Below are 12,788 nucleotides of genomic sequence, written 5' to 3' on the forward strand. Positions count from 1 at the left end.
GGCCAAGGTGCTTTGTAAACATCCTTCCCATTAATCATATCTCCAAGGAAAGAAATAGGTTGCAACACATCATTGCTCATTTCACAAAGACAGAGAAATAAGTTGCAGAAGCAAAGCCATTTGTTCAAGGTTACCTACGGTCCCACGGTGCTCGTAGTTTCGAAAGAGAGAGGCTTGGCTTCCAGCCAGCCTAGAGAATCTGTTCCCTCCAATTTAAGGTTTTACTCAAAGTACAAAAGAGCAAGCAATTTAATATCTGGGGTCACCAACATATCAAGCATGTGATGGATGGTAGAGAAGTATTAATATGCAAATAGATGAATATAAAATAGCTTGTCTCCCACGCAGTGCCTACCACTCAGAAAAATTTATGTCTATGGAAAGAGATACAATTGTAAAGGATAGCATGTTGCTTGGTGAGTTATTTCCATTAACATACCAATGAGCACATGTAGCTAACGTACACTCTTAGGAATGATCCTTGGGGTTTGGGGAGAAGGCAGGAGAGGCCGAATGCCTCTTGAGGTATATTACTAAAACACTTTCCCCAAGTACTATGTTTCTAAAAGGAGTTACATTTCTAAGGAAATATAAATGGCTAATGGCGAAAAGAGAATCAGTAATGAACTCTGCCTTGTGTTTTTCTTTCTCTTGCATTGAACACGTTATTAGAACTGACCCCGTGTCTCTCTCTGGAAGCCTGGGAGGGACTGGAGAGGGGAATGGACCTGGGGTACCAATTACTTGAAATCACGAGCAGCTGGAGGCCACTTCCGAGGTACGGATGGAAATGGAGGCCTGCCTTGTTTTCCCCAGTGCTCCATGTGCACTTTGCTGCCTCTTTCCTGCTCAGTGAAAGATCATGAGCAAACACCCGTGTGCTCACAGGAAGCTTCTTTAGTGCTCCACTCATCCTGCCATCAAAGTCCAACTGGCTGGCGGGACTTTGGCCACATAAGATACAAACTGTATAACATCCGGGATCCGTGTCTCCGTGTCTGGTGTTTCTTGGATCCACTGGCTTTTGTTGGATTGTAACTGATGGTCAGCCCGATTAATTTATAAATAGAGTTTGATTCATGTCTCTGCTTGTTGGCGGTTTTTCTTTGTGCTTTTTTTTTCTCTCTGTGCAGAGATACACAAAGAACATCTGCAGTTTCTCCCCACAGCTTAGCGTTTTTCATGAAAATCATCTAGTGCCCTTGACAATGAGGAGACTTCAGTGTGGACTTCCCATCCATGATACGTAGAGCCATGGTGAGTACCATGCACCAGCCCCAGCCCCAAACAGCACTTTGAGAAAGACTCGCATTTCTCTGCTAATTGCTTCCCATTCCTAAGCTGGCTTCTTACACCCGGCCTCATTAAAACCATCTTTAGAGTTACAATACTGAAAGTCCTTTAGAGTCTAAATCAGGTGTGTTTCCACATTCCCACCTAAGTCTTCTATCTTTTCCAATAGATCTGGTAGAATATAGGCATGAAATGATGATGATGATGATAATGATGATGATGATGATGATGATGAAGATGATGATGATGATGACAATGATGATATATTAATACACTGAATAAACATAGTTTATAATATTTAGTGGAAAGATATGGGCTTTGTAGCAAACAGATGAAGATGTGAACTCTTCTCAATATTTACAAGCCGTGCGCAGCGTCGCCTCTCATAGTCTACTTTCTGTCATTCTCCAAAGGGTGGCTGGACCAGCTCCCAGCTTACTGACTCGTGTCAGGGGAGCAATCATCATGGAGAGCCCAGGACGCTGTCCTGCTCCTGTGGGTTCTGTTCCCTCTCGTGTTTTCCTTAGACTCTCTTTCTGTGATCTCCATCACCTCTTTGCACTTACTCTAGGGACTAGAATTCACTGTGGAAAAGAAAATTCTTGCCCTTATTTTAGAGATGGCGACAAAACGTAAGTTCAAGGAAAGAAGCACAAATAAATGTGCAATACCAGATACTGGTATGCACTAAGAATAGCCAACAGGAAGCACTGAGGAGGGGAGAGGGAGCTGGGACGGGAGAGGGGAAAATGCTAACAGTGAGAAGGTAGCAAAGGAGCGACCTCCATCCATGTGTTGTGTCTCTAGACGACTGTTCTCTTTGAAGATGCTAGTGTAGCCAGCCTTCCCGTTTCTCCAGCTTTGGGATGTGGATGGGAGGCACACAGGTCGGGAGAGGCCCGGTTCTTTAGAGTTGATCTCCTGTGAAAGGAGCCTTGGTTAATGTCCAAACCACGGTGGCTATTTGTATGAATAAGCACCTCTGGGCTTTTATGATTGAATTTAGCTCATAATTTTCATCCCCGACAGACATCCTTTCACACCTCTGCCATCAACCTCCAGATGCGACCACCTTGAATCTCCTGAGACACTGCGGAAGCCTGCCTGGTCTGTGCATATCTATTCTCCCCACCCCACCCCACCCCCGTCCTTCTATCTTAAAGGTTTTTCTATAGCATCGTTTTCTGTGCTCAGACTCCTTAGACTGTTCAGGTAGAAACAGCTGCGAAATCTGACCTGGTTGTCAGCTTTAAGAGTGTGAAGGGCAATTGTTTAGACGGCTTCCAGAGGCTTGACATCCTGACTTGTATCTAGGAGCTCCTGAGTACCACACTTCCAGGGTCTCAAGGGAGTAGGTACCCTAGAGAATCTCTTCTGGGCCCCTCTGGGCCTCCCTAGGCCAGGATACAGCCTCTTCATTACTTGTTGTGGAATACAGTGTTCCTACCCAAAACACCAACAAGTGAAACTTGTCCCCTTCCATGTCAGCAGCTTTTTTTTTTTCTCTTGAAGGGAGGTTTATTTCTTCTTTACCATTCTCCTCCTTTACAAAACACAAGACAACCCCTTTTTATTCATAAATTAAACAAAACCCACCTCCATGGAGTTGTCCTCGACTTCTTTTCTGCTTTTCTATGAACCCAACAGATTCCCAAATTTACCTTCTGAGAACATCTCTTATTATTACCTCGCTTACCTTTCAGAGTCTCAGTGATCCTACTGTGTGCTGACTAATGAAGAAGTTTTTGAAAATGAAGGACAAAGGGGCTTTGCAGAGACGATTTTTCTCTTCCTTGGTCTTTCTCCATCCCCTTGGTAGTGCAATTATCCTGAAAATGAATGATCAGCGAGAAACACATGGAAGCAGGTCCATCTAAATCAACACTCAAAATGGCTATTTGGAAGAGCATTCCTGGTAAACTTCGCTAGAATAGTTCTGAAATATAGGTCAGGTCTGCTATATAGTACCTAGGATGATACTGTCAGGCATTAAATGCTACTCATAAAACATTAAGAGGGATTTGGAGTGGTTTTAAAATTTTGTACAAATGACAAAGTGAAAAATAAGCCAAATGGCAATATAAATTTAATTTCTATATTTAACATTGGAAAAAAATCACAGAAATCAGCACTGAGGGTGTGGCTCACATGGCAGAGTGCCTGCCTAGCAAACATGAAGCCTGGTGTGGCAACACCTCCATCTCCCAAAGAAAAAGAATTTACAGAAATCCCTTGGTCAGTGATTGTGGAAAATTTAGGTCTAGGGACACAAATGTTGATGTTCCAATAGTATTCACTTACTCAAATGAAGAAAAGAATTGCCTAAAATCATCATATGTATAATGCTACTACCTGATTTTAATACAGTATTAGAATGGGTGATTTCAGGTATTTAATCTGTTAATTATTTTCTTTCCTTCATATAACTTCATAAGTTAGAAAGTTTTTCATTTGACCAACTTGTCTTGTTAGAATGAAGTCAACGAGGTTGTATAATGTGATGCTTTATCTTTTATCTTCTCAGTGTGTATAAGATCAGGAGGAAGGGGTTTAAAATGTTAGTGATGATAAACTGAGATCCTTTGGAGCAGGAATTGCTTTTTTAAAAAACGCTACTGCATTATTTGCAGAATTAGCATGGAAAATTAGATTGGGAGTAATGACTAGTTTAAGAGAAAATACATTTTCAGTGTCTTAGTATGTAAATAGTGATTTGCTAATTGCAAAATTATCCCCGTTTATTCAATTTCCCTAAAGAAATTGTATTACATTTTATCAACCTCATTTGTTCTTGTATATGTACAAGAAGTGAAAACAGTAAAACTCTACTCCGTTCAAAGAATATTTTATCCTTCAGGTTACTTCTGAACCTTGGGTCTTCTCCTGGTTTAGTGTAATTTGAAGATTAGGTTCTGGAAAATATCCATGTTTATGACAGTCACACCATGTCAGTGTCTGTGGCTTCTAGAAGAAAAGAAAGCAAACACCCCGATGGAGCCAACACTGATTTCACCTCCACAGGCTTGGGAGGGAGGCAGCGTGAGTGTGTCACAGGGAGGGAGGCAGTGTGAGTGTGTCACAGGGAGGGAGGCAGCGTGAGTGTGTCACAGGGAAGGAGGCAGTATGAGTGTGACACAGGGAAGGAGGCAGCATGGGTGTGTCACAGGGAAGGAGGCAGCGTGAGTGTGTCACAGGGAAGGAGGCAGTGTGAGTGTGTCACAGGGAAGGAGGCAGTGTGAGTGTGTCACAGGGAAGGAGGCAGTGTGGGTGTGTCACAGGGAAGGAGGCAGCGTGAGTGTGTCACAGGGAAGGAGGCAGCGTGAGTGTGTCACAGGGAAAGAGGCAGTGTGAGTGTGTCACAGGGAAGGAGGCAGCGTGAGTGTGTCACAGGGAGGGAGGCAGTGTGAGTGTGTCACAGGGAAGGAGGCAGTGTGAGTGTGTCACAGGGAAGGAGGCAATGTGAGTGTGACACAGGGAAGGAGGCAGTGTGAGTGTGTCACAGGGAAGGAGGCAGTGTGGGTGTGTCACAGGGAAGGAGGGAGTGTGGGTGTGTCACAGGGAAGGAGGCAGTGTGAGTGTGTCACAGGGAAGGAGGCAGTGTGAGTGTGTCACAGGGAAGGAGGCAGTGTGAGTGTGTCACAGGGAAGGAGGCAATGTGAGTGTGACAGGGAAGGAGGCAGTGTGAGTGTGTCACAGGGAAGGAGGCAGTGTGGGTGTGTCACAGGGAAGGAGGCAGTGTGGGTGTGTCACAGGGAGGGAAGCAGTGTGAGTGTGTCACAGGGAGGGAGGCAGCGTGAGTGTGTCACAGGGGGGAGGCAGCGTGAGTGTGTCACAGGGAAGGAGGCAATGTGAGTGTGTCACAGGGAAGGAGGCAGTGTGAGTGTGTCACAGGGAAGGAGGGAGTGTGGGTGTGTCACAGGGAAGGAGGCAATGTGAGTGTGTCACAGGGAAGGAGGCAGTGTGAGTGTGTCACAGGGAAGGAGGCAGTGTGAGTGTGTCACAGGGAGGGAGGCAGTGTGGGTGTGTCACAGGGAAGGAGGCAATGTGAGTGTGTCACAGGGAAGAAGGCAGTGTGAGTGTGTCACAGGGAAGGAGGCAGTGTGGGTGTGTCACAGGGAAGGAGGCAGCGTGAGTGTGTCACAGGGAAGGAGGCAGCGTGAGTGTTTCACAGGGAAGGAGGCAGTGTGAGTGTGTCACAGGGAAGGAGGCAGTGTGGGTGTGTCACAGGGAAGGAGGCAGCGTGAGTGTGTCACAGGGAAGGAGGTAGCGTGAGTGTGTCACAGGGAAGGAGGCAGTGTGAGTGTTTCACAGGCAAGGAGGCAGTGTGAGTGTGTCACAGGGAGGGAGGCAGTGTGAGTGTGTCACAGGGAAGGAGGCAGTGTGAGTGTGTCACAGGGAAGGAGGCAATGTGAGTGTGTCACAGGGAAGGAGGCAGTGTGAGTGTGTCACAGGGAAGGAGGCAGTGTGGGTGTGTCACAGGGAAGGAGGCAGTGTGGGTGTGTCACAGGGAAGGAGGCAGTGTGAGTGTGTCACAGGGAAGGAGGCAGTGTGAGTGTGTCACAGGGAAGGAGGCAGTGTGAGTGTGTCACAGGGAAGGAGGCAATGTGAGTGTGTCACAGGGAAGGAGGCAGCGTGAGTGTGTCACAGGGAAGGAGGCAGTGTGGGTGTGTCACAGGAAGGGAGGCAGCGTGAGTGTGTCACAGGGAAGGAGGCAGCATGAGTGTGTCACAGGGAGGGAGGCAGTGTGAGTGTGTCACAGGGTGGGAGGCAGTGTGAGTGTGTCACAGGGAAGGAGGCAGCGTGAGTGTGTCACAGGGAAGGAGGCAGTGTGAGTGTGTCACAGGGAAGGAGGCAGTGTGGGTGTGTCACAGGGAAGGAGGCAGTGTCAGTGTGTCACAGGGAGGGAGGCAGCGTGAGTTTGTCACAGGGGGGAGGCAGCGTGAGTGTGTCTCAGGGAAGGAGACAGTGTGAGTGTGTCACAGGGAAGGAGGCAGCGTGAGTGTGTCACAGGGAGGGAGGCAGTGTGAGTGTGTCACAGGGAAGGAGGCAGCGTGAGTGTGTCACAGGGAAGGAGGCAGTGTGGGTGTGTCACAGGGAAGTAGGCAGTGTGAGTGTGTCACAGGGAGGGAGGCAGTGTGAGTGTGTCACAGGGAAGGAGGCAGCGTGAGTGTGTCACAGGGAAGGAGGCAGTGTGGGTGTGTCACAGGGAAGGAGGCAGTGTGAGTGTGTCACAGGGAGGGAGGCAGCGTGAGTTTGTCACAGGGAGGGAGGCAGTGTGGGTGTGTCACAGGGAAGGAGACAGTGTGAGTGTGTCACAGGGAAGGAGGCAGCGTGAGTGTGTCACAGGGAAGGAGGCAGTGTGGGTGTGTCACAGGGAGGGAGGCAGTGTGGGTGTGTCACAGGGAGGGAGGCAGTATGGGTGTGTCACAGGGAAGGAGGCAGTGTGAGTGTGTCACAGGGAGGTAGGCAGTGTGGGTGTGTCACAGGAAGGAGGCAGTGTGAGTGTGTCACAGAGAAGGAGGCAGTGTGAGTGTGTCACAGGGAAGGAGGCAGCGTGAGTGTGTCACAGGGAAGGAGGCAGTGTGAGTGTGTCACAGGGAGGGAGGCAGTGTGGGTGTGTCACAGGGAAGGAGGCAGTGTGAGTGTGTCACAGGGAAGGAGGCAGCGTGAGTGTGTCACAGGGAAGGAGGCAGTGTGGGTGTGTCACAGGGAGGGAGGCAGTGTGAGTGTGTCACAGGGAGGGAGGCAGTGTGGGTGTGTCACAGGGAAGGAGGCAATGTGAGTGTGTCACAGGGAAGGAGGCAATGTGAGTGTGTCACAGGGCAGGAGGCAGTGTGAGTGTGTCACAGGAAGGGAGGCAGTGTGAGTGTGTCATAGGCTTGGGAGGGAGGCAGCGTGAGTGTGTCAAAGAGAAGGAGGCAGTGTGGGTGTCATGGGGAAGGAGGCAATGTGAGAGTGTCACAGGGAAGGAGGCAGTGAGTGTGTCACAGGGAGGGAGGCAGTGTGAGTGTGTCACAGGGTGGGAGGCTGTGTGAGTGTGTCACAGGGAAGGAGGCAGTGTGAGTGTGTCTCAGGGAAGGAGACAGTGTGAGTGTGTCACAGGGAAGAAGGCAATGTGAGTGTGTCACAGGGAAGGAGGCAGTGTGGGTGTGTCACAGGGAAGGAGGCAGTGTGGGTGTCACGAGGAAGGAGGCAGTGTGGGTGTGTCACAGGGAAGGAGGCAGTGTGAGTGTGTCACAGGGAAGGAGGCAGTGTGAGTGTGTCACAGGGAAGGAGGCAGCGTGAGTGTGTCACAGGGTGGGAGGCTGTGTGGGTGTGTCACAGGAAAGGAGGCAGTGTGAGTGTGTCACAGGGAAGGAGGCAGCATGAGTGTGTCACAGGGAAGGAGGCAGTGTGGGTGTGTCACAGGGAGGGAGGCAGTGTGGGTGTGTCACAGGGAGGGAGGCAGTATGAGTGTGTCACAGGGAAGGAGGCAGTGTGAGTGTGTCACAGGGAGGTAGGCAGTGTGGGTGTGTCACAGGAAGGAGGCAGTGTGAGTGTGTCACAGGGAAGGAGGCAGTGTGAGTGTGTCACAGGGAAGGAGGCAGCGTGAGTGTGTCACAGGGAAGGAGGCAGTGTGAGTGTGTCACAGGGAAGGAGGCAGCGTGAGTGTGTCACAGGGAAGGAGGCAGCGTGGGTGTGTCACAGGGAAGGAGGCAGCGTGGGTGTGTCACAGGGAAGGAGGCAGTGTGGGTGTGTCACAGGAAGGGAGGCAGTGTGTGTGTGTGTCACAGGGAGGGAGGCAGTGTGGGTGTGTCACAGGGAAGGAGGCAGTGTGGGTGTGTCACAGGGAGGGAGGCAGTGTGTGTGTGTCACAGGGAGGGAGGCAGTGTGGGTGTGTCACAGGGAAGGAGGCAGTGTGGGTGTGTCACAGGAAGGGAGGCAGCGTGAGTGTGTCACAGGGAAGGAGGCAGCATGAGTGTGTCACAGGGAGGGAGGCAGTGTGAGTGTGTCACAGGGTGGGAGGCAGTGTGAGTGTGTCACAGGGAAGGAGGCAGCGTGAGTGTGTCACAGGGAAGGAGGCAGTGTGAGTGTGTCACAGGGAAGGAGGCAGTGTGAGTGTGTCACAGGGAAGGAGGCAGCGTGAGTGTGTCACAGGGAAGGAGGCAGCGTGAGTGTGTCACAGGGAAGGAGGCAGTGTGGGTGTGTCACAGGGAAGGAGGCAGTGTGAGTGTGTCACAGGGAAGGAGGCAGTGTGAGTGTGTCACAGGAAGGGAGGCAGCGTGAGTGTGTCACAGGGAAGGAGGCAGCATGAGTGTGTCACAGGGAGGGAGGCAGTGTGGGTGTGTCACAGGGAAGGAGGCAGTGTGAGTGTGTCACAGGGAAGGAGGCAGTGTGGGTGTGTCATAGGGAAGGATGCAGTGTGGGTGTGTCACAGGGAAGGAGGCAGTGTGAGTGGGTCACAGGGAAGGAGGCAGTGTGAGTGTGTCACAGGAAGGGAGGCAGCGTGAGTGTGTCACAGGGAAGGAGGCAGCGTGAGTGTGTCACAGGGAGGGAGGCAGTGTGGGTGTGTCACAGGGAAGGAGGCAGTGTGAGTGTGTCACAGGGTGGGAGGCAGTGTGAGTGTGTCAAAGGGAAGGAGGCAGCGTGAGTGTGTCACAGGAAAGGAGGCAGTGTGAGTGTGTCACAGGAAGGGAGGCAGTGAGTGTGTCACAGGGAAGGAGGCAATGTGGGTGTGTCACATGGAAGGAGGCAGCGTGAGTGTGTCACAGGGAAGGAGGCAGCGTGAGTGTGTCACAGGGAAGGAGGCAGCGTGAGTGTGTCACAGGGAAGGAGGCAGTGTGGGTGTGTCACAGGGAGGGAGGCAGTGTGGGTGTGTCACAGGGAGGGAGGCGGTATGAGTGTGTCACAGGGAAGGAGGCAGTGTGAGTGTGTCACAGGGAGGTAGGCAGTGTGGGTGTGTCACAGGAAGGAGGCAGTGTGAGTGTGTCACAGGGAAGGAGGCAGTGTGAGTGTGTCACAGGGAAGGAGGCAGTGTGGGTGTGTCACAGGGAAGGAGGCAGTGTGGGTGTGTCACAGGGAGGGAAGCAGTGTGAGTGTGTCACAGGGAGGGAGGCAGCGTGAGTGTGTCACAGGGGGGAGGCAGCGTGAGTGTGTCACAGGGAAGGAGGCAGTGTAGGTGTGTCACATGGAAGGAGGCAGCGTGAGTGTGTCACAGGGAAGGAGGCAGCATCAGTGTGTCACAGGGAGGGAGGCAGTGTGAGTGTGTCACAGGGTGGGAGGCAGTGTGAGTGTGTCACAGGGAAGGAGGCAGCGTGAGTGTGTCACAGGGAAGGAGGCAGTGAGTGTGTCACAGGGAAGGAGGCAGCGTGGGTGTGTCACGGGGAAGGAGGCAGTGTAGCTGTGTCACAGGGAGGGAGGCAGTGTGGGTGTGTCACAGGGAAGGAGGCAGTGTGAGTGTGTCACAGGGAAGGAGGCAGCGTGAGTGTGTCACAGGGAAGGAGGCAGAGTGAGTGTGTCACAGGGAGGGAGGCAGTGTGGGTGTGTCACAAGGAGGGAGGCAGTGTGAGTGTGTCACAAGGAAGGAGGCAGCGTGAGTGTGTCACAGGGAAGGAGGCAGTGTGTGTGTGTCACAGGGAGGGAGGCAGTGTGAGTGTGTCACAGGGAGGGAGACAGCGTGAGTTTGTCACAGGGGGGAGGCAGCGTGAGTGTGTCACAGGGAGGGAGGCAGTGTGGGTGTGTCACAGGGAAGGAGGCAGTGTGGGTGTGTCACAGGGAAGGAAACAGTATGAGTGTGTCACAGGGAAGGAGGCAGCGTGAGTGTGTCACAGGGAAGGAGGCAGCATCAGTGTGTCACAGGAAGGGAGGCAGTGTGAGTGTGTCATAGGCTTGGGAGGGAGGCAGCGTGAGTGTGTCAAAGAGAAGGAGGCAGCGTGAGTGTGTCACAGGGAAGGAGGCAGCGTGAGTGTGTCACAGGGAAGGAGGCAGTGTGGGTGTGTCACAGGGAAGGAGGCAGTGTGGGTGTGTCACAGGGAAGGAGGCAGTGTGAGTGTGTCACAGGGAAGGAGGCAGTGTGAGTGTGTCACAGGGAAGGAGGCAGTGTGAGTGTGTCACAGGGAAGAAGGCAATGTGAGTGTGTCACAGGGAAGGAGTCATTGTGAGTGTGTCACAGGGAAGGAGGCAGTGTGGGTGTGTCACAGGGAAGGAGGCAGTGTGGGTGTGTCACAGGGAAGGAGGCAGCGTGAGTGTGTCACAGGGAAGGAGGCAGTGTGAGTGTGTCACAGGGAAGGAGGCAGCGTGAGTGTGTCACAGGGAGGGAGGCAGTGTGGGTGTGTCACAGGAAAGGAGGCAGTGTGAGTGTGTCACAGGGAAGGAGGCAGCATGAGTGTGCCACAGGGAAGGAGGCAGTGTGGGTGTGTCACAGGGAGGGAGGCAGTGTGAGTGTGTCACAGGGAGGGAGGCAGCGTGAGTGTGTCACGGGGGAGGCAGTGTGAGTGTGTCACAGGGAGGGAGGCAGTGTGGGTGTGTCACAAGGAAGGAGGCAATGTGAGTGTGTCACAGGGAAGGAGGCAATGTGAGTGTGTCACAGGGAAGGAGGCAGTGTGAGTGTGTCACAGGGAAGGAGGCAGTGTGGGTGTGTCACAGGGAAGGAGGCAGTGTGAGTGTGTCACAGGGAAGGAGGCAGTGTGAGTGTGTCACAGGGAAGGAGGCAGCGTGAGTGTGTCACAGGGAAGGAGGCAGTGTGGGTGTGTCACAGGAAGGGAGGCAGTGTGTGTGTGTGTCACAGGGAGGGAGGCAGTGTGGGTGTGTCACAGGGAAGGAGGCAGTGTGGGTGTGTCACAGGGAGGGAGGCAGTGTGTGTGTGTCACAGGGAGGGAGGCAGTGTGGGTGTGTCACAGGGAAGGAGGCAGTGTGGGTGTGTCACAGGAAGGGAGGCAGCGTGAGTGTGTCACAGGGAAGGAGGCAGCATGAGTGTGTCACAGGGAGGGAGGCAGTGTGAGTGTGTCACAGGGTGGGAGGCAGTGTGAGTGTGTCACAGGGAAGGAGGCAGCGTGAGTGTGTCACAGGGAAGGAGGCAGTGTGAGTGTGTCACAGGGAAGGAGGCAGTGTGAGTGTGTCACAGGGAAGGAGGCAGCGTGAGTGTGTCACAGGGAAGGAGGCAGCGTGAGTGTGTCACAGGGAAGGAGGCAGTGTGGGTGTGTCACAGGGAAGGAGGCAGTGTGAGTGTGTCACAGGGAAGGAGGCAGTGTGAGTGTGTCACAGGAAGGGAGGCAGCGTGAGTGTGTCACAGGGAAGGAGGCAGCATGAGTGTGTCACAGGGAGGGAGGCAGTGTGGGTGTGTCACAGGGAAGGAGGCAGTGTGAGTGTGTCACAGGGAAGGAGGCAGTGTGGGTGTGTCATAGGGAAGGATGCAGTGTGGGTGTGTCACAGGGAAGGAGGCAGTGTGAGTGGGTCACAGGGAAGGAGGCAGTGTGAGTGTGTCACAGGAAGGGAGGCAGCGTGAGTGTGTCACAGGGAAGGAGGCAGCATGAGTGTGTCACAGGGAGGGAGGCAGTGTGGGTGTGTCACAGGGAAGGAGGCAGTGTGAGTGTGTCACAGGGTGGGAGGCAGTGTGAGTGTGTCAAAGGGAAGGAGGCAGCGTGAGTGTGTCACAGGAAAGGAGGCAGTGTGAGTGTGTCACAGGAAGGGAGGCAGTGAGTGTGTCACAGGGAAGGAGGCAATGTGGGTGTGTCACATGGAAGGAGGCAGCGTGAGTGTGTCACAGGGAAGGAGGCAGCGTGAGTGTGTCACAGGGAAGGAGGCAGCGTGAGTGTGTCACAGGGAAGGAGGCAGTGTGGGTGTGTCACAGGGAGGGAGGCAGTGTGGGTGTGTCACAGGGAGGGAGGCGGTATGAGTGTGTCACAGGGAAGGAGGCAGTGTGAGTGTGTCACAGGGAGGTAGGCAGTGTGGGTGTGTCACAGGAAGGAGGCAGTGTGAGTGTGTCACAGGGAAGGAGGCAGTGTGAGTGTGTCACAGGGAAGGAGGCAGTGTGGGTGTGTCACAGGGAAGGAGGCAGTGTGGGTGTGTCACAGGGAGGGAAGCAGTGTGAGTGTGTCACAGGGAGGGAGGCAGCGTGAGTGTGTCACAGGGGGGAGGCAGCGTGAGTGTGTCACAGGGAAGGAGGCAGTGTGAGTGTGTCACAGGGAGGTAGGCAGTGTGGGTGTGTCACAGGAAGGAGGCAGTGTGAGTGTGTCACAGGGAAGGAGGCAGTGTGAGTGTGTCACAGGGAAGGAGGCAGTGTGGGTGTGTCACAGGGAAGGAGGCAGTGTGGGTGTGTCACAGGGAGGGAAGCAGTGTGAGTGTGTCACAGGGAGGGAGGCAGCTTGAGTGTGTCACAGGGAGGGAGGCAGTGTGAGTGTGTCACAGGGAAGGAGGGAGTGTGGGTGTGTCACAGGGAAGGAGGCAATGTGAGTGTGTCACAGGGAAGGAGGCAATGTGAGTGTGTCACAGGGAAGGAGGCAGTGTGAGTGTGTCAC

This window comes from Dipodomys spectabilis, unplaced genomic scaffold (assembly GCF_019054845.1).
Source record: "Dipodomys spectabilis isolate Male_0828 unplaced genomic scaffold, ASM1905484v1 ptg000019l, whole genome shotgun sequence".
NCBI classification, from domain to species: Eukaryota; Metazoa; Chordata; class Mammalia; order Rodentia; family Heteromyidae; genus Dipodomys; species Dipodomys spectabilis.